Raw genomic sequence first — 24,348 nt, 5'->3', positions numbered from 1 at the left:
CAATCCAGGTGAATATTTTCTGACATAACTACCATCTGACCTTGTATTTTTCATTTGCTAAAGGTTAAGTCAGAGTGTAAAAAGCCACATTCATAACATGAAGTGTTTTTTTCTCCTTTGCTTCCTGAAAGGAATAAGCGTGCACAGCATTTATAGAAAAGATACTGTTTAAAGTCACAATACAAAAGGACTTATACTGTACTTTAACAATAGCATTATAAGTGAACAGGAGGCAAAAGTGAACCTTGCCACTGGATGACGTCAATTGTCCAATAATTGTATGGTTAATCACTTAAGTTTGTTTTGATATCATCAGAATCAGATGATATGGTCAAAGGGGAAATAATTAGCATCTCAACTGATAAGGGTACAATGCTAGGACAGTAGAAAGCAATGAAATTGGATTGGATTCAAGCTGAGAATTGTTTTACTGTGGAAGTTTAGTGATCTCTAGAGACCACTCTTCAATTGAAAATGATTTTCCTGTTTATAAATATACATCACTTGAGGTTGTGTTGGTTTTTTGTTGTTGTTGTTTTTGTTGTTGTTCAAAGTTATTATCTTTTGGAAATGATCTTAGCTCCCAGGAGGTATTGGACTTATTTAAGATGACAGTTTTCTCTTTAAATTGAAATCCAAACCCCTTGCAATTATGTAGTTTTGCTCCCTTTCTGACTTCAACAATTAAAAATGGAAATACGGGCATTTCATTGAATTTATTTAGAAGTTTTATCTTAGGGTACCAAGGAATCAGTTTGCTAGGAAAACAAATCTTATTATGGGAAACTTGAATGTTAACTAACAGGAAATTACCAATTTTACATCACAGCTGTTGACAATTTTATTTAAAAATGCAGCAAAACCAAAAACATTAATATTTATCTGTACAGATGTTCTATGTTCTTTCATTAAAAATGGTGTAGTAATCATTTTTAAAAAATCCTTGGATATCATTGGACAGATTATGATCCTAGTTATAAGGTACTGACTGTGTAGGCATTCATTTAAATATAACATCAGAGTTATATCCTTTTATTCATGCTCAATCAAAAGCAAGAATAAAAGTTGCTCAGTCATTTGCTCACAAATTTCTGTCATGTCCTCGAAACATTCCTTCTTAGCCAAAGATCAATCCAACTTACAATAGGTGCATGAGCATGCAGATAGAATAAATGAAAGACTGTTCTACGATTTGGAAACAATGGAGAAATGAGGCTTCAGGTCTCAAGAAATGCATGTACATATAAACACATTTGATACACATATACTTTGTGCCTGACAAAAATGTTCTGTTTCGTATTATAATAGGGTGTTGAAATAGTATAATCTGGTTCTATAATGTGTATCAGAGGCAGGGCTGGTCCAAATCATCTGTATACGCAGTAAACTCAGAAGTCTGTCCTCCTTCAAATTTCCAGGAAGAGAAAAAAACAAGACTTAAAAAGCAGACAGAATATTCACTGTCTTGTAAAGAGCTTAAAGGAGCCTTTTTTCACAAACATTCAAAACCCTAATAAAAAAAAAAGTGCACGTGCTGCATTCACAAAATTAATTGCTTATTATTAACGCTTCATAGAACACCTACTGGAGGAATGCCCATTGGAAATATTGCTTTTGAATTTTAGCTGTTAATATTTTTTCCACAAGACCCTATTTTCTTCATATTCACACACCTAATAATCACAGTGAATCAAATTCCACACCAATTTGCATCCTGCACTAATCTACTGAGTTGAATGGCCCAGTTCCAGACCTGTTATAACTGAATGTGGCCAGCAGAGTTCCACACATTTCCATCAGGACTGGATTCAACCATTAGTCTATAAACAGCTCCTGCAAGACACATTCATATAACATTTAGTCACTATAAATAGCCAGATAAAAATAAATGTTTAACCCAAGTGTCCTTTGTGAATCAAGTTTTGGATAGAAACATTTCCTCCCATTCTGTTTGTGATTGCTTGAAATATATAGATTTTTATAGTTTCGGTATGCAGGCAGAAAACCAATTATACAAAAGCCAAAGACAAAAAATCTACAGGCTGTTCCAAACCACCACCAACATCAGTTTTGTCAACAATGAACAGTTCTCACAAGAGAGTCTATAGGTAGCAGCCAAGGTGATAAAACTTGGTACACAAGGCACAGATCCAGCTGACTGTTACTTGCTGAAAATATCCTTCAACATCAAAACAAGAACTTGAAGTTGTAAGTTCTCCATAAGCATAACTAAAGTAGAAGTCATTGTAAGACCTAGAAGTATCCTGATGAGCAGAGAAAAACAGAACTGCAGGTGGGAATGAGAGTGGATGATGAGAACTGAAAGAAAAAGAAATTCAGGTCTTTTAGAAACCCTGTCAAGCTGCACAGTTTGGAACCGCTCTGTGCTAGAATTATCATAGAAGTCTTTCATTTGCTGCAGAAGGCAAAAGGGTGCAGGTGTATTCCCAGTGTGGAGTGACAGTGAAAATTCACGTGGTGCAATGTTGGCACTTAGGATTCCAGCTGCTATGATTGTCACTGTATGTACTTTTAGCGAGTCAGATTTCAGCCAGATATTTCCAGAAATTACTCCAGAACCTTGTAAGTCTATTCAGATCAGATTCCCTACCTAAAATACATGCATAAAACAACTGATTTAATGATGCCTGGGTTGCTTTCTCATAAAGCTTTCCTATAATGTTTGGCATCTCCCACTTCAGATCTTTTTGACACAACCTTATTCATTACATTATATGGGCTAAACTCTGTAGTTAAAAGAATTAAACATTACTAGAAACAGAATGGACGATTTCTTGTCTAAGGCAGTTGAAACCTGCCCTAAGGAATTAGATGTTATCACTGACTTACAAAGTTCTTATGCAATGGCAAGCCACTCAAAGCAAATTTTTTGTTAGTGATCACTAAATGTGTGTTCTTCATGCGTGACAGGAGTAATTGAAATCAGTGGAAACTGTGCTTTGAATGTGCTATTGTATAATGCAGTGGTATTGTAATACTAGATACTCTGAAAAAATAAACCATAGCGGTGTCAAACTGTGTTACCAGAATTAGTAATTCTTTTGATTGTTGTTTCTACATGCCTCAGTTTTGCCCCTGTAAAACTGAAATAACGTCAGTTTATCTCCCAAAATTTTGGTTAAAATATATTAATTGCTTTGAAGAACATTAGTGTGACAAGCAAAGAGTGCTGCGTAAAGGTCAGGAGGGAATCAATGTTGATACCAAAAATTCTAGTAACATGCTGTAAAGAAGTGTGCCTACGGAACAATAAGACAAAATTAAAATTGTTTATTAGTTGAGCAGCAGGAATCTTGGTAAATGAACTGTAACTTAGATTAGGCTGTTAAAAGGCCAAGAAAAGCCCCAGGAGCTGGCATGATAGTGCAAAACCTCTCTGTGAAGATAAAAGGACACACCTTGGGAATGTAAGGATCACAGCCTGCAGACTTTCTGTTCTTCTTTTTAAAGGCAGCCAATTAAAACCTAAGTGAAAACTGAATGAATCACTAGAAGTATACACATGCAGAGTTTTCCAAATGAGAAAACGCCACATACAAGACCACTTCACCTTTCAGTAGAGAGGTACTTTTTAGAGATGTAGCTACCAGCTGTGCTTTTTTCATGCTGGTCTCTTTCCCCAGTTTTCTACATGCATATTTCTATAAAATATTGGCTATTTACCAAATCTGACACTTGGATAAGATTTCTACTTATTCTTGAAAACTTGCCAGAAAATTGAAGCCAGGGGAAAATTTACTTCAGAACTAAATACAGCCTTTAGGATTGGGTGTTATGCATGAGAAAATCTTCAGTTGCCTAACTCCGATAGATTTAAGCACCCTTTGCATCAACTTGCTAAACATAATTAACTTCTACAAAACTTCTTATGTGACAGTGAAGTTAAGGTTTTATATGAGAGAATCTAGAATATTTTACTATGTATTGTACAAGAAAGGGAAATCTTGTCTCCCCCCATGCCCTCCCCTGCATGTCTCCCTGATTTCTTCCCTCAGCAATTTTATCTGGCTGCATCACCATACCATCTCCTTCCTAACAGCTCTGGTGCTTACTTGATGCCTCAGCAAGGCCATTTAACTCACTATCAGCAACACCCTATTCCTCACCAAATCCTTAGTTACAAACAGAGAAGGAATGAGCATTACAGCTGCCACAAAGTAAGCAGTAAAGTACACCGAGGCAGGGAGAGAAGAAGCTGACATGGGGCGCTGGAGCAGGACATCTCTCTTTTGACAGTGTGGTGAACTGGTACATCAAGTCCTTTCTCCTCATTTTGCTTCCTTTGCATTATCCGCCTGCCCAGCTGTTAAGTATGTGGTCGCCCCTTACTATTTTGGCTGCACGGCTTAAATTTAATATGGATATAAAAATATAATTACTTTATGATGAAATGCATTAATAATTCAGATTAAAACTAAAAGAAGCTTTAAACTAAGCTCCAACAGAAAGGAAATTTTACAGAGCAGAATTTGCCTTCTGTTTTTTTGATATTTTTTTTTCTAAGAAAGTCCGTGGGAAAACCTCCTGTTTCTTGGGATGGGTTATGATTTTGTACAGAAAAATGTGTTAGAGCCTTTAGTAACAAGCAGATAAAAGTCCTCCCACAGCTTTAAGGCACTGCATTTCCTGTTCACCTGTAGCAAAGGACCCAATCAGAAAGCAGACAAAAAAGTGCTTTAACATCAATATTAACCCTGTTGCTCAACTCATTTAAAAGTGCCCTCTTTAAGACAGCATAACAATAGGTTGCTTTTTTGTGAATCTGAATTTCCAGAAGTCATTCTATTTTGTATTGAGATTGCATCCAATTTCCATTAACCTACTCATCTTTCAGAAACTACTGGAATTGTTTATATCATATTTTATACACATATTTAACATATGTTTGTATTGTATTTATATGTATTTTAGATATGCATTATGTAATGTGTGTGTTCGTGTATATATATACACACAAACCTAGTTCAACAAATACTTAAGGCTATGTCTAAAACCTAGACACACATTTAGGACAAGAAATGAGTAGCATTGCTTACAAAAGTTCCTACAATACAACAGTCAACAGTTTCATTAAATCTTGCCTCCACTGACTAAACAAGCTGCAGACAAGTCCGGTCTTTTCATAGCTCTTGATTTTGGAGCTATGAGCAGAGCTTCACAGTCATGCAGAGCCACATGGTTTTGCTAACCAAGTACAGTGTGAAAATGGATGTTGCAAAACATTAGTGAATGAATCAGCAAATTCCTTTATTCCAGTAACAGAGCTAGAATAGTAAAACAAGCAGCATAAATACAAAAACGCGTTGCTGTCTGCATAATCAGTGGAATAAAGCATAGCAAAACAATTTAGTTTAATAGAAGTCCTTTGAAAAACATAGAAATGTGTACATTGCAGACCAATAGTGGCCTTAAACCCTTAGGGTGTTCTCCTTGCTGATAACAAGAATTCATAGAATTGGGGGTGGGGGGTGGGGCAGGAGCAGGATAAAGAGGGGTAAGGGGGGGAGCTGCTTTGGGTAATTAATACATGTTAACTTTATGGAAAATATGTATAATATAGGTGAAGTTCTTCATTTTTTTATCAAGAAAATGAGGTACATTGAGTAGAAAAAATCTGAATGCTTAATTTACTCGATGCCTTGTTTGCCTCACTTTTCTCTCAATCTCTCACACCTTTTTCTCAGCAGCAGACAGAGGACAAAACATGTGTGATGGTCAATGAAATCTGGTGTGTTTCTGCTGCTAAAGCTCCTTAGCAAATGAATCAAAACACAAAATGGAAAACAAATACCAAATGGCAGAGAAGCATACAATGGAAATGCTATCTGCACCTGAAGGAGGTGGTACACTCACCACACTACGTGACTCAAATATTACTGGAAAAAAAATCCCTAGAAATGATCACGTCACAAACAAAAGTAAGCACAAGAGAACCACAGGAGATGGACCATAATTGTGTCTACAGGACTTCTGAATATTCTTCAGTTATGTTTTCCTATCTTGAAGTAAGCTGATTACTCAACATGATACTTTGTAAAGCCGAAGGGCACCAGGACTGCAAGCATTGATGCAACAGCAACTAGTGATTTTGAAAGCCTATTCAGAAAGTATATTCAGAAAGTCTCTCTTCGACAGAGACTTCTGTCTCAGGGCTAACGTTTGCATAACATCATATAGCATAAGAACACAGTGCTGTGAAACTCTGCCTCTAATTAAGCAAAGTACCAAATAGAAAATAATTGAAATCTGTTAATCTGGATTTAAAAAAAAAAATGCAATAAATACGTTCTTTTAATATGTACTATTCAACTCAAGGTCCAGATTCTGAATTATATAAGTGCCAAAAAAGAAAATTGCCTTAAAACAGTAACCGTGATGAACTAGACTAAATGGACTGCAGAGAAGAAAAGAGTTATAAATGACAAATTCCTATGGTTAGATGAGAGTAACATTAGTGAGTTTGTCAGTTTCAGAACCATGGAAGAATATATTTTTTCAAAATCTTAAAATTTGTATATTAAAGATTTAGATTTCTATTTGAAACTCAAATAAGATTTTTTAAAAGATTCAGATCATGTAAATACTCTTTAACACCTGCATTGCTAACTCGCCACTGCATTATTTGATACTGATTTAAATCAAATTATCTCCATATAATAACAGCAATAGCAGAATGACTGTCTGTGATTCTCATTGTAAAACTTTTTATTTTCTGCTTGAGGGTTTTTAACCAACAGTGGTTTATTCTTAGTATTTATTGCATATAGGATTGTTCTCTCTCTCTCTCTCTCTCTCTCTCTCTCTCTCTCTTTCTCTCTCTCCCTCATCAGCTTTTTACTGTTTTATCAAATATTCCTCGACCACAAGAATTTTTAGGGCTACTGCTACTAGAATTATGAACTTCTCTAGAAGAAAAGGTTTTTCTTAAAGCATCGTGTGTTGGAAATAAAACTAAATGAGCTTTTATGATGAGTAAAATGGGTAAAAAGGTATATCCTCAAAATATGAGGAGGCAAAACACTAAAAGCAGATATAAAATTTTTATTCTCTCTTGACAACAGTATATATTGAAATGCCAGTTACTAACAGTTGTCAATGATAACTTACTGGATCAATTCCATTAAATATAGTTAACTTCTCTTAACTGGAAATCTAATTCATTAAACCTGCTGTATTTCTTGAAATCTGTGGCTGTCATTTTCTAAAATATTATAGAGTCCATGAATATCTCACACTATTTACACATTATTTCTAAAATAAAACGTTGGGGTTTTCTTCACAAGTCCCACAATCACATTATATTTACATACCTAATAACAAGGCTATTTACAGCAAATAGGATATACTAAAGACACGTTGATTCTATATTTGACATTTTTATAAAGCATCATCATTGCAGTAAACGGGTAAAACATTACTTAAAATGTTTGCTGTTCAAGTATAAATTCAGAACTCTTACAGTGGATCAGAATTCCTTGCAACTGTGTGGTGTCTTCCAAAAGAACTCCCCATTTAATTAAATTTCACTAGAGTCCTTCAAGGCAAAGTCATCATTACCTCAGCTTTCACTGATGACATGGAAAATCTGTACTGATCAATGTACAGTCTAAAATAATTCACACAAACAAACTAGCTCTTCCAGTTGGAGTCTCTTGGCTGGACCAGAGATTCAACTCAACATAGGCCCACTCACTTCAAAAGAAGGGCAGTGATAAACACTACTGAAGTGTTTGGCCATCTTGTTTTACAACAATGACACTGACGCAGTCATTACAACATGTGAGCAGGATAAATCTCCCATTTATGCACCAAATTTGGCTGGCTATTCTGTGGGATATCCTAATTGTCCACGCTTGTGATATTAACAATTTGTTTAGATATAAATGTGATCTGACACATCCAATCTGAACACAGATAAAAGCTAAGCTGGATACAGATCTACTGCAAAAGTACTGCAAAATACAGTACCTCATTTGTTTTGAGCTACTTTTCTGATTCTATTTTTACTCACTGTGATTTACCACCAGTATCCTCTGGGTGATAGTTAAGGAAACAGATGCTGGGAATCTCTGTCCCTTCAGTTCCTGAGAGGAGGGTTCTGACTCACATTTGTGCCCAGTCTCTCCTTTGTACTCACGCATGCAAAGGGTGGTTGTGTGAAACTTAAATTACTGCTTGATTTCCAGTTTCTCATTGCCAGTTTCCTCAAAATTTCCACTTACGTATGTTACAGCTTTACTAGTTTCATTTGAACAGCATTTTATTACGTTTCCCCTTCCAAAACCTGAACTTCGTGTTCCCAAGATAAAGTTAAATTCTTTTATTTTGAAGTGTTCTATTTATTTGGGATTTTCCGATGAAACTGGATAGAAAAATGTACAAATCTGGGACAAAGTTGAAATTAATTTTTAGCAGATGTTTTAGTCTGGTTTTTCCTCTAACATTTTGACCAAATGTACATATAGTAAGTAGGATAGCAAAATGCTTAGGGAGGAAGAACATAACAGACCATCAGATCTAACCAATACAAGGAATTTAATTCCCTCAGCAACTACTAAACACAAATAAATACAGCTCATGCCTATTATTTACAAGGCTATCATGGAACTTTCCATTGTCAGTGTGCAGATATGAAAAGGCTTTCTGGCTTTCACTGACAGACTGCTGTACTTAGTAGTGTGCAGGAAGAACACTTCTAGATTGGAGGTATGAGCAAGAGAGCATCAGTGTTTCTCTCCAGGTGAGGTAAGATATAGATCACTATGACCCAAAATGCAATCATTATTATTTCGAAAATGTTGCCCAAGACACAGCCTGATAGCAATGAAGGAGTTAAATGACACACTTGGTTTCATTCATAGAAGATTTCTATTTGACTACAGTTAAAATCACAGTACAGTTCAGAGATGAGGTCTAGTGTCATTTAGCGATGAGTTGCCCTGCCTGAGTTTCTACGAGAAATAGTCATAATATAATTAATCTGGTGGAACAGCTGGATACACAGACTGCAATTAATTTTGCTCTGAATATTAGCAGTTCCACAGCAGTTGAAAAGAAATGGTATCAGTCAATAGATTTCTGAATTAAGCAGGTTGTGGGCAATAAAGCAAATTATTGTTGATATTGTAAAACTTGTTTAAACCAACAGAATGATTACAGTAAATCTGTATATTTAATAAATATGCATTAGGACTCATTTATGTATGAGAAAAGGAGATTTTCATTTCAACTTCTAACAAAAGAGGAAAGAGACATTCTAAATAAACCATCAGACCACTTATTAAACTGGACAAATGTGGGTTGTTTACTGTTTCATTGCTCAGTATGTAAATAGCATATCAAAACACAGCATAACAAATATCTGTGCACTGGAAACTTGATTTCTTGATTATCCAGAGATACAGGCAATATCTCTTTAATAGTTTTTTCAGGGAATATTTCTCCAATAAGAGCTGGACTTCTAAGCAGATGGTCACTGAACAAGAAACAGTTGAACAGTGGCACCCAGAGGTGAAAAGTGTACTGCTCCTAAAGAATTATTCCATTTGTTGTAATCTATTTCTCATCTTTTCCTTCTGTCATTCTCAACTTTTCTTTTCCAAGTAACAAATTCCAGAAAAAAAAAAAGAAAAAAAAAAAGCTGCAATTTGGAAGAACATACTCTAGAGTTTAAAAAAGAAAGCCCTGCTTTGTAACAACTATTACTGTTGGGAACACATTTTAGAAACACATCTTTCTTACATATTTTCTCTAACAAAGAACAGGACAAAAATAACCATGGAAAAGAGAATATTTTCAGATGCATCTCTTTGGATGGAATTTTGAAGCCACAAAACCATGTATCCTCCCTAAATTCACTAGCTGAATTTATTGTGCAGGATTATAATAAGAGCTTGAAGATCCAAAGACAAAAGTTGGTGGATTTTAGGACTTGGGATCATAATACAACAGAATTATAGTAGACACAAGCTGCCCATATTATCTCAGATGCCTTGACATCAAAAGTTTGGTGAGACCTATTGTGTCATTGTACTAAAAGCACCAGGCTGAGAGCACCCATCTGTGATATATTCCTCATGTTCCTTAGGCAATATCTGTTTTTAGTGTATATATGTATGCGCATCTATATACATATATATGTATAACAATTAAAAAAAAAAAAAAGTTTGATTAAATACAAAGAAATGGTGTGGCTACTCAGCATCAGTCCCAGGAAGACCCAACAAAATGAGGCCCATTGAGTTTTGATCAGAAAGGCCCTATGTTTGCAATTATCAATGAGTGCCTGCATCATGCAGCTAGAGCAGGACTCCATAACTGGGCTGAGCTATGCTAAACCACATTCACACTCCCTAAGGATCTACCAAATAACCTTCTACTTAAGGCTAGACTAGGCAAGGCTTTTGGCCTCAAAAGACAAGACAAAAAGAAACAGGAGTTTGTTTTGCTTGAATTTTAAAGATTTTGAAGAGTTTATTTCTGTGGGTTAAACAGATTGGAAGAGCTGTCCAGAACGTCTGATGCTTTTCCCTAGCAGCAAGTTCTTTTGTTTGCCCTGCTCTTCACACTGATTGCTGTTATTGTTGTTATTACCATTATCATTATTTATTATCATGTAAGGAGCAGCAGTAATGTGATAAGCACAAAACTGAAGTTCACATTTACATACGTGCATCTCCAGCCCATGCAAGAGGAAGGAGTTTCCATAAACTCCAGACAGATGTTTCTAAAAATGTTCCTAAATTCATCTCTATATCCAGTGTGTTCAGGATTGCATTTACACTACTGTTACTCCAGAAACCATCAACTGAGGTTAATTTACAACAGTTTATAGGGCAGGACATTTCTCCACACCTGCTTTTCAACCAGGACTTTAAACAAACATGAAAGCAAAGAAGGAAAAGAATTACAGCTATATACAAATCAACATCTCTCCCCACCCCTCGCCTCCCATCCCACCTTTATTTTCCTATCTCCTTAGGAAGACCGTGACTATTTGCAGATAATTTTTGTTGCAAAGCTGCAAGGCAGTGTCGCACTTCACGGCTCTGGCACACATAGCACGCTACCATTGAAGTAAGGCTGCAGGGCGCAGCTCTGCTGCGCGGAATTAACGGGCGGCAATACCGTTTTCAGTACAGTGATCCCATAATGACCCCTAGCAAACGATCGTATTCTAAGAGTTGTACCGAGCGACGTTAAGTTTATTGCATATTTTATCTCAGCTTGACTGTTACCCATCAATCACCCCGACGGCCACGGCCGCAGCCGCAGCGCCCAGCGCCTCCGCAGCTTCCCCCGGCGCAGGGGAGGGGACCGGAGGGTGGCGAAGCGGGGCTGGCGGCGCCACCTCGCGGCGGCGAAGCGGGGCCGGGGCGGCGGCTGGCGGCGGGGCCGCGGCAGCTGCGGGGTGAACCGACTGCGGCCGGTACCGGGCAGGGCCCGCGGCACGGGGCTGGGCGGGCGCGGTGCGGGCTGCAGGCCTAAGCAGGCGGCGGCTGAGGTCAGCAGGCTGTCCTGAGGCTCCGGGTGTCACGCTGCCGCGTCGTTACCTGCACTTTTGCTTCAGATGGCCAGAAAATATTTTAATGACCCTAATGACCATCGTGTCTGTTTCTTCGGTTGGACTTAGCTCCTGCTGTAGGTACAGGCAGGGACTTGGCTGCGTTGTTTTCGCAATTAAGGTTCTAGTTCCCAGAAAATGTCACCCTACAAGTGATCTATTCCTTTTGAAACAAAAGTTACTTAAATGCATGGCTGAAAATATAAAACTTAACAACAATGCTTGGACCACAGTTCCTCTTCCAGGATTGTGCTGTAAAGAAAGAGGTGTAAAAACATGTAATATTTATTGCCAACCAATAAATAAAGGCAACACCTTTTAATTCCATAAAAATACATTCAATGGGGAGGGAAGCATTTTGTGGAGAGGCAGAATAGCAAATCAGTAAGTATTTCCTTCTGCAAAACATGGATTTTTTTTTCTGTGGTCTATAAAATCATAGGTGTGTTATGTGGGTGGAGGCAAAAAAAAAAAAAAAAAGCATAAGAAATTAAAATATTAATCCTGTCCCTACCAATAAACAACGCTTGGAGAAAAGTTGAAGCAGAAATGAATATTCTTGTTTCAGCATCTGCATGTGGGTAAGTACAGTGCAAGAGATGGGGGTGGCGGTTATTTACCCTTCCTCCATTTAATCTCTTAATTTATAGGCACCCCTTTAAAATGGACCGCTTTGCAAAAACCTCTCAAAGGAAAAAGACATTGCCTGAACCCTCCATGCTTTATTTGCAGTACCCGGGCTGATGAGGCATTCTGTCTCACTCCGCCCCCTGCTCCTCATAGTGTTAAATAAAGAGATCTTTTCATATTTAGCTGTAAGTGTTATGCCTCACAGCCCAAACACGCATTTTTCTGTTTTGCAAGCAGTGTAGCTTATTCTGCATGGCTGTGACAATGCAAGAAGAAAACAGATATATAGCTTTGCATTGGGAGGTTGAACACTAAAAATTACTCGTGTGTTTTCCTTTATAATCATATCAACTGCCTATCTGTGTAGCTAAAAATAGAACGTTTTGAGTGTCTTTTACATACACCCCACATACAAGGTTGCAGCCTTATCCAGAGCTAATGACTAGTCCAAACTTTTAGCACTGTCAATGAGAGATAGAAAGCATTAAGTGTCTGCATATCTCACCGATACTACTATGTGGTAAAGATTTTCAGCAATTCTGGCAAATTAAATAACTGCCAAACAATCTAATCAATGGTCTATTTACCTAACCTAATTTTCCATCACTCCAATGGCATACAGAGGAGCTTCCCATGAAGTACAATTCCAGAATAAGCTATCCAGCTTGGCACAGCAGTTGGCAAATTTTCCCCAAAGTATGACGGATTATATCCCCATTTAAAACATTGAATCTTATGCTACTGTAAATGTCATTATTCCTATTGTTGGCTAATGTCATTTAAAGCTTGATCCAGGAAGACATTTAGTTTTCAGTTAGAAACTAAATATTCTTCTGGAAAAAAAACAGTTGATAAAATGGAATTCTGCAAGAGTCTCACACACTGCATGTGCACTGCACGTGAAGATATCATTTCCATTTCCAACTTCAGTGACTCTACAATTAACAGGCTACAGAACACTTGAATGAAGTCATTTGCCAGAATTAAACTCCACCACCAGCATATAAGAAAATTAAATGGTATGTTTGGACATATATGAGTTTTATATTAAGTAAGGTAATGATATTTATTTTACAGTTTTTGTAGCTATTTGGAAAACTATATTAAGCAAAGATTATTACATAATGCCTAAAATTTGAATTTGAATCTACATTGGTAGATCCTCAGCCTTTGGACTGTGTACATGTATATAAGTGCATTTATTTAGTGAAATCAAAAGGTAGAATATAGTCTGCTGACCATCTGATTTTAACTAACCAATACACTTATCAAAGTGACAGTATTATTTTCATAGCTGCCTGAATGTAAAAATAAGTTCCATTTGATATATAATGTTTATATTAATCCTTTTAAACATTTGCTGCCTTTCACCCCATAGGTGATTCCCTGTAAAATGTGTCGAGTGATTTATTAAGGTCTGACCCAGCAAAGTGCAGAGAAGGCTCATATCCCACTGGCTTCAGAAGCAATTAAGGGCTTTTCCATGCACCTTCCAGGATCAAGTTCTGAGGATTCGGCAGTTCTCCTGGACTACACTTGTGTTCAGATTTTTGTACGCTAACTTTCTTCGTCATGCTTTCATTTTGCACTGAGGTCAAATAAAAGCTGTATCCAAAACTTTCTTACTGAGGAAAAAAAATCAGTTAAATTAATATGAGTTTGAGCAAGAAAGGAATACAGGCATGAGTAAGAAGTTTGTCACAGCTAGTTTTTATCTGGCAAAGATTACTTGAGATTTTCATTCCAAAAAAAAAGTCACAGTCTACACCTGAAAAAATTATAGCTGTTATAGTAAATAATAAATAAAATATAGCAAGAATATTTACATTGTAATGAACAATTTGTAGAACGAAAGCTAACATTCAGCAATTCTACCTGTGTTTCTGTCTTGAGAATTTCACTCTGCCACAAAACAACATGTAAATCAATGGAAAATACTGGGAATTGTAAATCAATAGCAGTTATTTTACTGCTAAAAAGAAAATCCATTATTCTAATTTTCCTTGTTTGCTGTTTGCCCTCACACTCTAGAATGTTCTCTTTTTTTTCTTTGATATTTTAAAAGCTGATTTTAGGCAGTCTGTGAAGTAACAGTGATCAGGAAAATCTGCAAGGCATTTGAAAGGATTGCATAATCCAGAGGATTTATCTACATCTGATTGAATTGATTGACTAAGGAAAAAAAAACTTTTTTTTTTTTTAAATGCATGCTGCTTTTTAGAACACAATGTAAGAGCATTAAGTATTTTAACAGGTAGTCTAATTTGAACTAGTAAAAAGACAGCACAGCATTCTTAAATTCAGGAAAAAAAATGTTCTTTCAGTTGTGTCTTTGCTAACAATTTGGAAGCATCCATTGTATTACTACTGCAGTGTTATTGAGCTAGTTTTATTAAGGCAAATTTATAGCAATGTTAGAAATTAATACCACTCTTATTTCCTCCACTGCCTGGCTTTATTGAATGCCATGGGGCATATTAATCAGTAAAGCCAAGTAGTGCATGAAATAAAAGTATAAATTAACCTGTAACATGAATGTAAAACGGGGCTTAATAAAATAGAAATAAATAACACTTTAATGATAATCAACCCTGCCTGGCTTAGCCAAGCACATAGTGTAATAATGCTAAATACAAAAAAAAAAAAAGTATTTAAATAAAGTTTAAATCATGACACAAACTACATAATTTCCAAGGTTAATACTTAATTCACTATATTGTTTAAACACACATAAGTTTGTGCAAAAACAACCACCTTTCTGGCCTGAAACTTCACCTAGCAAAAGTCCTGTCAACTTTGGAAGTAGGCCCAAAACACAGTGACTGAGAATGTGAGAAGGATTTCAGAGCATTTCTGCATTCTAAGCATCTGTATAAACAAAAAAGAGATCTTTGCACACTATATTTTGTATACACCCAAAAAGTATCTCCAATTATCAACTAAAACCATAACAGTCTCTTCAACCTGTTTTACACAGGTGAACTGTACACAATGTGTATAGTGATTTATTAAAGGCTTGACCTTGCAAGTATGTGAAGTCATATTAACCTGTCCTTAAATTTATGTCGCTTTAAAAAAAAAAAAAAGTGTATTCTGGGGTATAATGGAAGACTTTTGTTTTTTCTGGAGGAAAGTCTCTTCTGTCCAGGGTCCAATAAGATTTGGTCCAAAAAGAATTACTCCCATCACACAGAGTGATATATGCAAGATTTTGCAAAATCAAAGCTAATTTTGTAATCATAAAACAGACAGCTCAGCTTCCCTCTACAGTTACTGCAGTTCCAGAGCACAAAGACTTGACTACATTGTCTTCCCTAATAACTACATATATGAAAATACATCTTTGCAAAAACAGGGAAAAAAACGGCCAAAATCCTTATCATAAAACACTGAAGTGTATGCTCCCCCTGCTGGCTCTGCTGCAAAGTCAACTGTGAAACACACCTGCAGTTAAGTGGTTTGCTGCTAACTACGCTGACATAAATATGTTACAACCTTGCTAGAAACACCAAGTAATATGGAGAAAGGTAGGATAAGAAGTACTGCATGCATGGGTGCCGCATGTAACAATATAAAAATAATACTAAAGTAAAGGTTTTATAGATCTATATTAGAAATGCAGTGGACTTCATGCATCCCAGTTTTTCTATTATTATGGAGACATACTAATATCAGATACTGCCAACATTTAAAAGATAGGCTGAGCTATGCTTGAGACACTGTTTGGGTGGGCCTGTAATGTTGCAACCAGTATTAATTTAAATTTGTCATATTTGCAAATTGTGTAAAACAGGGTTGCAGACTGGTTACATTCAAAAGAGTACCCAGGGACCAATAGAAATGGTTAAGGATTTTATTTTGGAGAAATGTAGCAGCACTGAACAGGAGGCAAGCTTAACATTTAGTCCAAGTGAGGTCCCCATACTCTTTGCTGATGTCCGCTAGGAGTTCTGTCAGCTAATGAGTTGAACCATCTGTAAGTTTCCTGACAGATGTGGCCAACTCCCATACTGGGCTGCTACGAATTCCGATGCACCTTTCTTTTTTTGCCATGAAGCCTTCAAACACATTCCTTTTGACTCCCAAACTACTGCCAATATTTTTTTCCTTTTCATCAGTCATGGCATCAGTTTCAGCTCCAACAGAACATCAGCGGATGTAAAGGAATTACTCAATATCCTCTGGGCTTTTTTCTTTCCTTTTTTCCTAAATCAAAGTTTGTACTTAAAAACTGAATTCTTCTAAGTACGCTGAGTTTAAACTATTACATAGATTTTTTTTACATTCATAAACTTCAGCGTTTTATTAGATGCACAAGGCTGTCCCATTTAGAATACCCTAGAAATATATTATCTCAGTGCTATTATAACAAGACATGTTCTACAGTAGCAAAGAAAGTAAACTGTGAAATCTGTATCTTATCCAGTAAATATATGAAAAACAAACTTTAAAAGATCTTTAAAAATGGTTCATAAAAGAATCTTTCAATATTGTACCTGTCATCTGCATAAACCATGTCTTTTGGACAGGAACTGAATTTAGAGTGACTTTACCATGATAGCTAAAGAACTGTTGATCCAAATGGACACTTAAACATTAAAAATACTGGTCACCGTGTTTAGATCTCTGAACTCCACTTTACGTTGTTTGAAGGTCTAATATCTTAGAAATTTAACCTCAGTATTGACAGGATTATAGTCATCAGTCCTGAAGATATATGTCATTCTAATTACATTCCAATACAACATTTATGGACAGTTACCCAATTTAAATCACCAAAAAGAAAAAAAAAATAAGCTGGAGAATACCACTTGTTGGTCTCAAAATACAACAAGGTCAAGGTCACATCTTGTCAAAGGTCACATCATGTCAAAGGTGCACATCTCATTTTCGACAACTCTCAAGGTTGGGCAACTCATGATAAGTTCTCTGAAAAGCTAAAACGTTATTGAATCAACAGTTATGTAAATTTCAAGACACTGTGCCAACTCACAGAATATCCCAAATCTAGGATTTATATTTAAGTAAAAGATCAGGAAAGTGTGTGAAAGATGTATTATAAAACCCACAGTTAACAGAAATCAGTTAAGGTCATGCCTGCATTTTAATACATTAAGAGAGAGAGGATTTTTCCTTTAGATATTCCCTGCAATATCAAATTGAAACAACTATGTTGCAACAGCACCTTAAAAAAAAAAAAAAAAAAAAAGTGCACATCTATCACAAACATATTGCCTACAGAAAGTGGATGAAAAGGAGTGTATGATGAAAATGTGACAGTATATTTCAGCTGGTTACTTACAAGGAAACAAAAATGCACTGTGGCTCCCTGAAATTCTTTCATACCTATTAGATTACAATTTATTTTAATAATGGAAGAGTATTTCTTCCATAGGGTAATATTTCAAGCATCTTCTTTTAAATAAATTGCCTGTGTGTTTACATTGGTTGATTAAATCTTCTGGGGGAAAAAAAAAATCCATTTTCTTTATTCCTTTAGATTAAATACAATCCTGTATTTTTACACCAGTGTAGTGATACACATTAGACTGGAAGTAAGACTGTGACAGCTCTGGTTACTGTGTGCAGCTGTCACTAACACTAGATCTATCTTCACAAATATTATTACAAGTGTGTTCATCTGAGGTGTCCTTATTCACAACAGCTGACCTTCATGGCTATGTCTGACATCTAAAAAGAAAAGTTCTGCTTTACAACCTTCAGTGTGCCTTCAGTTATAAATTACTTGTAGAGTATTAGTAATAATAATTGATTTTAGCAGTAAGTAATAGAGTTATAAACAGCTCCCACTATTTAATGAAAGAAATGCTTCATCTTTGGGTTTTATTTATTAGTATTCAAGAGCCTTCCACATCCTCACTGAGATCAGTTATTGCTTAATTAAACTAGGAAAGATGGCCTGTCAATGACTCTTTGTTCAAAAAACATAAAAGATATTAATTATTTTTTCCATTTCTCTACAAATGTTTTAAGGTTTGCTTGTTTTCCTTTTCTGTTGTGATCTCATTTGGATACAGACAGTGCATATGAATAATGAATTGTTTGAATTTTCCTTATATGTTAATAACAGGATTTTCATCTTAACATGGTGCATCAGTTACAAGTCAGTACAATCAATGAAGAGTTTTACCATGTATTAGCCACACTAGAGCTCTCCCCAGTCTTTTCAAGAGACTGTCTAAGCATCTTTTTTGCTGCTCAAAACTAAACCCTACTTCATTCTTTTTTTAAATCCATTTTTCTAGCAAACTAAAACAGCACCTGCAGGTCTATAACACATAACTGATGCTCACAAATGAGAAACTACAGACTAAAAAACTTCACTGGCAAATGGCCTGATGAATGATGCAATCATTCCATCAATAACGGCAGGAAGATTTCAAATAAACAATACCCAATTCAAATCTGACTGGAAAATGAAAGCAGCTGCTGATTTTATTTTGTCTTTTTTGTGTCACAAAGTAGTGATAACTGAAAAATAAAATTTAATGTCACATTATCACGATGCAAATAAAAACAGACTGTACACTTACATAAATGTCAAGGTTGAAATGCTGTCATCTCTCACCACTAGCTGGCACCACAGCTTTAAAAATGCAGTGATGTGTCCTGTTTATATCTTACTAATTAACAAGCCAGCTATATAATTTTCAACGGAAAACAATTATTCAAAGCAAATGAGAAATATTTGGAGCTATAAACTAAAATGAGTCTGAAAGCAATATTCTCAGTGATGACTGGTAAGATACATCCTGTAAAGGGAAATGGATAATAGTTAACAGACTCAGGCTTGTTTTTATTAAATGAAAATAAACTGTACTGTGCACAGACAGAAGAGTCTGATATTTTTGCTACTTGCTGGGAGTTCAGTACAACATAGAAGTCATTATGTTGGATTATGAAGGGGATGAACCCCAGTAAACGGCCTACCTCACCGGGCTTTTTTATCCTATATTAACTCAATGGACACTTCAGGTTCATTGCTAGAGAAACTGCTTTATTGTGCTAGCTAATAAATAGCATGCAGTCTGCCTCCTTCACTGGCTTCCCTTTCTCAGACCAGACTGCTGCTTTCATTGTCTGCTGGCAGGACACAGATGCCCTTAGAGGCAAGTCCTAGGTTTCCATTCTCTAACTGCAGTGGTCCTGACATTGCAATAGACTTCATGGCTGCATTCTACTCTGATTCTTTCAGGGTGTCACTGCGTACTGATCTGACATGTGCATTGGCACATGCACTCAAATCCAGATGCATACAAAGTTCAAAGCAGGAGAATCAGCAAGCTAGTCATCTACTGCTCTGCCTTAGAAGATAGCAAGCAAAAATTCAGGCAACTGTTGCCAACTGTCTGAATTTTATATTTATTTACAAGCTGGGGAAAGAAACCCATAAATGTTCACATAATACCAATAACAGAGCACTGTTCATGTACAAATACATCATATTGGTGGCTGATCTGTCAGCTGTGGTGTGAATAGACAATGAAATACTTCTACAGTGCAAGAAAATCCTCTCTAAAAATGAAGTTTTCTCCAATCATAGGGCAGGTTCTCTGCAGCTGTCCAACCAAAGTGACTCTGAAAACTGGGACATAGAGAGAAGATTTCTATGTCTGTAATGGCAGTTACCTCAAGAGAACCCTGCTGTTCTGGCCTTGGCACCATTAAACAGCATAGCTCATAAAGTTACACATATTCTTTTTTACAATGTTCCATACAACCAGAGAGAAGATAACATACACTTTGAACAGCAGAGTTACAAATTCTGCAGTTGAAATATCTAAAATATCTAGCTGATAGCTCTCTACTCACTACTATTCAATATGTGTATTCTTTACCCAATGAAAAATAACAAAAACAAACAAAAAAAAAGAGAACAAACACACAGAATAAGAGCTACTCACAGTTATGTAAAAAAACAAACAAACAAACAAACAAACAAAAAAACACTAATTCTCACTCTGAGAATTATACAGGTCACCTTCAATATAATTGACTTGGAAAACTAAGCACACCAGGATTTGGGTTAAAAAACAAAATTATAATATAAATATATATTCAAATTGGTATGGCACAAATTCTTACCTTCCAAAAGGAAAAAAAAATGTTTCCCCCCCCCAAATTTTATATATATATATATATATATATATATATATGAAAGGAATGAAAGAAATCTGAATGAAAGAAATCTATTTATGTCAAATTATTTTGGTATTTTAAATCTCTTGGAGTAGTTTCATATTTGCTAGTGAATTTTATCCTTCACTCACATAGGCATTTTGTGTTTTGTAAAGAATTATTTCAATCCCACATTGGCTGGTATGCACATGAATGCTTCTTTGATAACTTTATTTTAGAACAGAAAAGAAAAACTAAGAGACCATATTTGTTTCTCTTCTACTTCAAAAAAATAACATCTAAGGAACACAGATAGGGAACACATTTGTTCTTTCATAAGAGGAAAGTTTATGTGGCAACACTTCTTCATTATATCTGAACCTCTCAGATTCCTGCCACTGGCAAGTTATCTTTGCAATGTTCACTCTGTAACCAGGGATTTTGAGTCTTCACTTTGTGTAACAAAATCTGAAAACAAACTCCAAATTAGTTGCCTCTAGTGTTTTTCCAAAGCCATGGGAGCAGACACCTTTTTGCCATGTGCTCCACAGCATAAACACATTGCCAACATCAACTAATCATAATATTTTAAGAATATGGTGGGTTTGCCCTGTTCCAAAGTTGTTTTGAGGTCATTTTGGCAGTTCTGCAAATAGTCAACAGGGCAGCCCCTTGTAACTGAGTTAATTCCATAGAATTCAGGACAGACAGCAATGTGAGACAGAGGATCATAAATTGGAGAAAACCTTGTCTTCGCAAATGCAGCAGAGAAGCTTGTAACGGCTGCAGAATAATAAAGAAGTGTTAGAGTTAATCCACTGCTATCTGTCTTTATTTTGCTAACCCACTCAAGTGGACACCACAGCGTTGAGACTACATTAATCAAAATTTGGAATGACCTGCTTTTCATTGTAAACTGCAGTTATCTTTCTTTACTGATTGGCCTTGACCTGTCAGCTGCATTTGGTACTGCTGACCCTGGGGGTTCTTTTGAAGAGCCTGGAGTACTATCAAAGGTTGTCTGACTCTGTTCTTGCTTGGCTTAATTCATATTCTACTCAACATACCCATTTTATTTCCAGTAGAAATTGCTCATTTAATTGCATTGTAAGTTTTATGGGGTATGCCCCAGGCTGCGTTCTTTATGCCAAGCTTCTCAGTATTTATATGTGGAATTGTGAGAAGAAGAAAAAAAAAAAAAGAGCCAAAAAAACTCATTCACACTGCTAGACCAGGCTTCATAATACCAGCAATTCTCACTGCTTTAAATTGTATACAAAGCTCTTTGGGGAATAAAACAAATGTATATATCACTGTCCAAGGTTCATTTGACAAATGCATTGTTTTTTAACTTAATACTTTCGAGGTATCATCCTCTTTTTAGGAATGTAGTAACCCTTTCTTCAATTCTAGTATACATTAAGTCTGGTAAGAGACCTATAGTACAACTTTGCATCTAAGCAGCATCAAAGTTGGTTGGATGAGAGCCTTAGTACTACAGACCCAAACCGTTTATACTCAAGATGATAACATTATTTCATATAATACTGTTGCAGTAGAGTCAAAAGTATTTAATTTCTTCCTTTTACTTTGCAAAAGGGATTCAGATCTGGCATTCACAGTTCTGAATCTTCCCAAAGAAATACAGAAAAGGTGTAGTATAGTATAAATCTAGCATATTTGTGATGTGTGCCAAAACATACAAGATTTTAAATCTGATGCTGCTTAATATATTTAATTAGTTAATCTAGGTATGAGGAAATAGCTTTGAATATTATGCCACACATAAACTGACAGACTAATGCTACCACCAGCTTTATTAGTAAAAGACAAATTGTACTCCTACAGCTAGCATTTAAGTTTGCAAGTCCATTAGATCTCTGTCAAAATGAGCAGAAACATTACAGGGTTTAGGAATGTAGTATCTAAAGAATCACACAAGGTAAACTATTTTTTGTACATCTCTTGAATTAATAGATTATTTTAACAAAGAGGACTGAATTTATGGCTTGAAATATTTTACTTTGCAATGGAACTGATATATTAAAACACCATCATTGTGATTATGGAATTACGATAATTTAGATTAGATCTATCATTCAGCAATAATGTGGATTCTTGGTCATCCAATCAGTTTTAGAAAGAAGGATTCCTTCTTTATGAAGTACCAACTGCAATGGAATGCTGTGCAAGGATTAGAAATCTGCATACAATTAGTAAAGTCTCAGATTCAGACCTCAGAGCAAAATACTAATGTGGTATTGCAAGTAAAATATATTTATTACACTCATTAGCCTTTAACACTTATTTAAACTTACTCAGAGCTATGTCAGCTATCTGATTTTAAAATCAAGAGAATGAAGAAAAATATAAGTGATAAATATAAAAATAAAAGTATGATTGACTTTACAAAATTTTTGAAAACAGATTTTTTTTTAAACAGGATAAAGAGGATAGCAATAAGAATTGGAGACACAATCAAAAATTGAAAATAAAGGGAAGGTATAAAAGAACTGGGCTGCAGTCCATCCATAAGTAAAAACAAAGTAATAGACAGTTTCTATCAAGACATCAGAAAGCAAACCTGCAAACAAAACTACTCCAGATTCTGGAAAACGTGGCTCTGACTCTAAATTTTGTGAGACAGGACATATCAGTAATATAATGGATACAAGGTTTTGTGGAGAAGTTTTAGACTATTATATAAATATATTTGAGCAAAGTACACAGGGAGTTTATTCTGATGTCACGTACTCTAAGTTGATTCTAATTCCACTTGAATTATCATCAGCTACCTTATCTGTAAATACAGTTCCAGTAAAGTTCAGAGTCTGAAATTCACCAAGCATTCATATGGAAAGAAAACAAAGGGGTTTGTTTCTTTCTGTAAACTCCCCCCATTAAATTCATCAAGCCCCCTTTTTGAATACCATTTTCCTTTACTATATATAATTATTAAGAACAGAAAATTAAAAAAAAAAAAAAAAAGAAGAAGAAGAAGAAAGGTAAGGTATTCTTTCTGATTAGCTAACAGCTAATGACTTTTTTTCCTTACTGTCACCTTGACTTTCTTTTCTCAACAGTCTGCCTGTTGAGCAGTAATTGCTAGGGCAGTATTGCCAAAGTGACAAACAAACTGCATTAATATTTTAACATTCAGCTTAATTGCAATAGTAGCACACACATTACAACAACAACTAAAAAATCACAGTGTTTTTTTTTTTAATGGAGAAAACATTGCCTTCCACTTTTGATGAATGTCACAAATTACTGATAACAACATGTGGCACCAGAATAGAAATGAGCCAACAGCTGCAGAGATTTAAGTCGTTTGCACACTGCCTTTGTCTGACACCTCCCCTGCTGGAACTTATCATCTTCAGAAAATAGTAAGGAGAGAGGAACGTGGGCCTACATGTCAGCCACTTCACTATCCAACACATTAGATTTAGGGATGTAGGAAAACACCCTCAATTACCATAGCTGAAGTCACAACCAATCTGTCAGTGAAAACAAACAAACAAGTGAACAAAAAAGGTATTCAAATTCAGCATTATGAAAGCAGTGTTTTGACTGTTTTTATTAGAAAGAGGTAGTTGGTTTTCGTTGTTGTTTTCCAGGAAGTATCGATGAGCAATTATGTATTATTTTAATTTTTCATAATACTCATAATTCCGTGTGCATTTATGACCCAGTTACTCTTAAAACGGTCAAAGCACTGCTGGTTGTCACAGCAAAGATAGAACTCTAGCTTATTCCTCTTCCCACATCAGCATACTAGATTTAACCTTATAAGACTGAATTGTGATTTAGAAGTAACAAGGTGGCAGTCCTACAGTCTCATGTGGATTGCAAGTTTCCTATACTGTCCTCAGTGGAAGTAGGAATACTCACAGAGCTCTAGGAGGAGCAGCAGTGAATGGTATAACCTCAGGAAGGCCTCAGCAAGGTCTGAGGAAACTTCTGCACTGCTGGCATTCCTACAGCGGTTAATA

The 24,348-nt window shown here is 35.9% G+C and overlaps 2 long non-coding RNA genes across 3 annotated transcripts; one reads left to right on the top strand and one right to left on the bottom strand.

Annotated features, from left to right (window-relative positions):
- Positions 1-901: 901 nt before the first annotated feature.
- Positions 902-11,371, bottom strand: LOC121072400. Its single transcript, XR_005821190.1, has 3 exons — positions 10,981-11,371; positions 1,754-1,833; positions 902-1,404 (listed from the first exon to the last, which is right to left on the bottom strand). It is a non-coding gene; the product is annotated as an uncharacterized LOC121072400 (long non-coding RNA).
- Positions 11,372-11,416: 45 nt separating this feature from the next.
- LOC121072399 lies at positions 11,417-15,162 on the top strand. 2 transcript variants are annotated; one of them, XR_005821188.1, is made up of 3 exons: positions 11,417-11,661; positions 12,027-12,165; positions 13,593-15,162. It is a non-coding gene; the product is annotated as an uncharacterized LOC121072399 (long non-coding RNA). The 2 variants fall into 2 exon arrangements; XR_005821189.1 differs by having other exon boundaries at positions 11,417-11,665.
- Positions 15,163-24,348: the final 9,186 nt, after the last annotated feature.

The sequence above is a fragment of the Cygnus olor genome, chromosome 6 (genome assembly GCF_009769625.2).
Source record: "Cygnus olor isolate bCygOlo1 chromosome 6, bCygOlo1.pri.v2, whole genome shotgun sequence".
NCBI classification, from domain to species: domain Eukaryota; kingdom Metazoa; phylum Chordata; class Aves; order Anseriformes; family Anatidae; genus Cygnus; species Cygnus olor.
This window is presented reverse-complemented; position numbering and strand designations above follow the sequence as displayed.